The sequence below is a fragment of the Heterocephalus glaber genome, unplaced genomic scaffold (genome assembly GCF_053883595.1).
Source record: "Heterocephalus glaber isolate CG9 unplaced genomic scaffold, H.glaber_assembly_v1.0 deba00001457, whole genome shotgun sequence".
In the NCBI taxonomy this organism is placed as follows: domain Eukaryota; kingdom Metazoa; phylum Chordata; class Mammalia; order Rodentia; family Bathyergidae; genus Heterocephalus; species Heterocephalus glaber.
The window spans coordinates 32,865,821-32,870,560 of NW_028258305.1; the positions used below are offsets into that span (position 1 = coordinate 32,865,821).

Sequence of the window (4,740 nt, forward strand, 5' to 3'; positions counted from 1 at the left end):
AAAAACACACACTGAAGGAAACTTAGCCTCTTTAATAAATGATGCTGGGAAAACTGGCTATGCACACAGAGAAGATTGAATCTAGACCCATATCTCTAACCATGTACCAAACTACAAGCAAAATTGATCAAAAAACTAAATATTGAAATAGAAACTCTTAACCTTCCAGAATACAAAATAGGTAAATCTCATAAAGTCATGGGCATAGGCAAGGACTTTCTGAATAGAACTTCAGTTGTACAGGAAATTATTCCAAGAATCAACAAATGGGATCATATCAAATTTAAAAAGAAACAATCAACAGAGTGAAAAGATAATCTGCAGAATGTCAAAAAATCTTTGCTCATGATTTCTCAGACAGGAGACTAATATCCAGAATACATAAAGAACTTTAGAAAATCAGATATCCTGAAATATAAGACCCCATCAAGAAAATGGGCAAGCTAAATGAATAGGCACTTCACAGAAATAAATATGAATAAATACATGAAGAAATGCTCAACATCACTAGCCATTAGAAAAATGCAAATTAAAACAACACTGAGATTTCATCTTACCCCAGAAAGAATGGCTATCATGAAAAATCAAATAATACACTTGATCTTAGCCAAAAGGCCGAGAAGTGATGAAAAAAATCAAATAATAACAAATGCATTGCAAGGCTTCAGGGAATAAGGAACTCTTCTATAATGTTTATGGAAATATAAACTCTTACAACCACTGTGGAAATCAGTGTAGAGACTCCTCAAATAATCAAAGTCGAAATTCCATTTGATCCATCTATTCCCCTTCTAAATATTTTTCTGAAAGAATTAAAGACATCATATTACAGTGAAACATTCATGTGATCTATAGGCCCATCAAAAATGAATGGATTAAGAAAATGTAGTATTTACACACAATGGAATAATATTCTGCCTTTGCAAAGAAAGAAAAATTTGAGAAATATATTGGAAAATAGATGCATCTCGATACCATAATGTTAAGTGAAATAAATCAGACCCACAAGCTTAAATATCACATTATATATTTTGTATGAGAAACTCAGTGTAAAGATAAAGAGCAAAATAAAAAAATAGATAATAGCAGGTAGAAAGATAAATCTTTCTCAAAGGGGAGGAGGATCAAGAGATAGAGGATGGGGAAGGAACAGGAAGGGTAGAGGATGAAAACAAAAGGAATTGGGATCTGTTATGTAGATGTACCAACACTACATAAGGAATACAAACATTATATATTGAAAACATGTAGAAAAAAGGGAATGGGATCAAAAGATGGAAGGGGTAGAGAGGGGAGGGAAATGGATGAAAAAAGGAATTAAGATGTGCTGTTTACATGCACCAACACTACACAATAAATGTAAACATTTTGTACTATACATGTGTACTAATAAAATAATTTTAAAAGGAATACAATCAAGGACTCCTTTCTAAGTACTTTCCTAGGTGGGAAACAAAGAAAAAGCTGATCTCCTAAACAGTCATTCAATCTAGTAGGGCACTGTAATGCTGTAGATCATTCACTCCTCAGATGTGATGAGTTTTTATGAGGCATGAATAGAACTACAGCAGATAAAAATATAAAGATATTTAAACCAATGCACAAAAGATGTATGTAGGTAAAATTAGCTTTGGATGGAGGAAAAAAAAAAGGATGTGAAACAGTTAAAACCACCATTGTGGGACAGAAGTCTGAGACAACAAAAGAAACTCCTACATGCAGTAAGATATTTTTATTTATTTATTTATTTATTTATTTATTTATTAGTACCAGGGATTGAACTCGGGTCCTTGTGCTTGCACAGCAGGTGGCCAAACCACTGAGCTAAATCCCCTGCCCAATATTATTACCCTTTGTATCCTGACTTGTTTCAACGGATCCATTATGAGGTCCCGATAAAAATCTAAAGAAGCAGAATATTTGCATAAAATGAGAAATTGTTACCAAGAAGAAAACCTAAATAAGACATTTAGCTTCATTACTCTTGGCCAACACAAATCACTACTTTTTGAAGTCACATTTCTGGGTTACCCATTATTAGTTTTTGACTACCTTTTGCTGGAGATAGATTTGTAGATTATTATGGTTGCCTAGGTTAATTATCAGGGACTTGAAGTCTGCTTTCCTGAAGACGCTGACTCTTCACTTGAACCTATAGGTTCAAGGATGGATGATGGATGACTAAGGTAGGATAAAAAGCTTGGCATCTCTCTCTTCATATTGTGTCTGTCTCCTTTAGTATCAACCATTAAGTCAGATTCCACTGAGCTCTGCATGTTCACATGCTGATTATTTAAGAAATATTTTGTCTAAGACTAGGATGCAGATTGGCTTGGTCTATTGACCTTTGAAACCAGTATGTACTTGTATCCTACCCTTGTGCTTATTTAGCACTAAAACACTGAAAGTGCTTCAATCCTATCCCAAGATCAGGAAATATGGAAGATTATGAAAACAACAAAAGAGTAACTTGAGTGAATTTGACTGTCTGTTAGTCTTCTAAATACTACAAGGCAGAATTTTTTTACTCAGGATGAAGGTACTAGATACAGGAAAATTCAACAGCTTCTAGGATGAGTTGACCATGACCAGCCAGTGGTCCAAGTACATCACAAGAGAAAACCTCTTTTGAAATCATTACCCTAGGCAATGAAAATGATCAGGCTTAACCCACACTAAGAAACCAATAAAAACCTGCTGACCTCTTTGCTCTTTGAGCAGAATTTTGGTCACATTCTTAATCAACTCTTCACTCCCTTCAACCAAAGTCCCAATTAGGGTGAATCCTGTCCCAAACTCCCATAGGCTATGCCTGTGCAGGACTATACATGGTTGCAACAATTAGCCTCATCTCTTTTCGCTGTTTCTGAATCAAAAGCTGTCATTATCCAGTATCAGAGTATTAATGCTCTGGGAAAGCCTTTTGGCCAGGAGAATTGAACAGGTAAAGGCATATGGTGGGAGAAAGCATGATGAATAAAAATACCTGAACAAGTAGCAAGGGAATGCAAGACCTGTAAAATGAGACTAGACACATTTGCAGGTGCCAGATCTGGTAGGAACTGTAAGCTTATTAATGATGTTGGACTTTACCCTCAAGGTTAAGGAAGCCATTAAAGGATTTGAAAAAAATTACATAAGCATGTCTGCTATTTTAATTGATTACCTGGACTGCTGAGTGGAGAACAAAACAAAGAGGGCAAGAGTCAAGTCTGAGAAACCAGTTAGGAGATTATTTCAGTAACCCAGCCCCTCTCCCCATAAAGGACTTGAATTAGGAAAGAGTAACAGGGTGAAGAAAAGGGAAAATCATGAGAGATATGAGAATAAAACTTGAATCACTAGCAATGGATCTAGTTTGTGGTGTAAGGAAAAAATAGAGGTAAGCACTTTCAGGATCTGGCTGAGCATAGAGAAATAACCTTTGCAACAACAATGTTACTGAGCCACTATTTTAAGCAGAGAGTAAAGTTTCCTGTGACTTTCAGAACCACCATGCAAGTAGATTACAAATTGTAATCCAGGGGAAATTACAATGTTCAAGGGACCTGGATCAATGATGCCAATCCTAAATACTATTTGAATGCTGTAATAGATAAAGACTTTCAATACAATTATACCTGGCAAAATACCCTTTTGGTTTCTATGGTTTTCCCAATTCTAGGTGCCAGATATGTTCAGCTGAGGCATTAACTGTGATTACATTGCATTTTAACTTCACCCTATATTGCCTTCGCTACTTTTTCTATAGGTGTTGATTCTGAAAGCTCACCACATGTATTTCCTTGATGCATATCTCCATCTCAAAATCTGCTTCTTAGGGAAACCAACATGTAGCACCATTTTAGATTTCAGATTTAGCTAAATATGCTGACCTTTCTTCAGAAGTTAGTAATGGCCCTATGAATTTGGTGTTAAACATTAACACATCTTTCAACAGTTAATTCCCTTATAATTGTAGCATTTAACTGTTGAATCTTATAATTGGTTCTTGGACAATTTTGCTAATACCATAATCTTATTGTTGAATCAAATATGGTTTAAAAACAATGATAACTGGATCAACTCTTCAGTTTACAGTAGTCATTATATTAAAAGTTGTCTTCTCTATGTCTGTTTCTCTCTAAATTAAAATTTGATTTTATAAATTAAGTCTCTTCTGAAATTAAAATCATTTCAAAACAAGAGCTACTGCATGTAATACAAAAGAAGGAGTTAGCTATAGAGGTTTTTAAAAACATTATGTTTGCAAATTTATATGGCTCATGTTTTAGTTTTGATTCCTCTTTCCTTAAAAGACAACCAGTGAACCATAGCTATGTGTTTATATGTGATGTCAGGAAAAAATGCCAGAAAATGACAAGAAAACTATGACAAAACTATGTTTATTTTCAAAATAAAGAAATATCTATGTCTCACAGTATGTGAATGGATGAAAATATTATTTAAGGAAAATAACACTGTAAGAATACATTGTGGGGTTGAGATACAAAAGTTTTGTGAAAGAAAAATAAAATAAGACTTGCTAAAAATAGATGAGTTGGGTAACATGAAAGATAGCACTTTTAAAATTTGACTTTCACATAGAAATAAGCATACTGGAGATGTATTGGCTGCTGTGTTTAGGATGCTAGTGTTCCTTAGCATTGTGGTGAGCAAAAGGTCCATTTTGTTTTACTTGTTCTGTGGAATAGCTATTGCATTGACATGAACAGATGAGCACTGGATGATTACCACTAG

At 34.5% G+C, this 4,740-nt stretch overlaps 1 pseudogene; it reads right to left on the reverse strand.

Moving 5' to 3' along the window:
• Nucleotides 1–517: 517 nt before the first annotated feature.
• On the reverse strand, nt 518–627 carry LOC147827024 (U2 spliceosomal RNA; annotated as a pseudogene).
• Between the last annotated feature and the right edge of the window lie 4,113 nt (nt 628–4,740).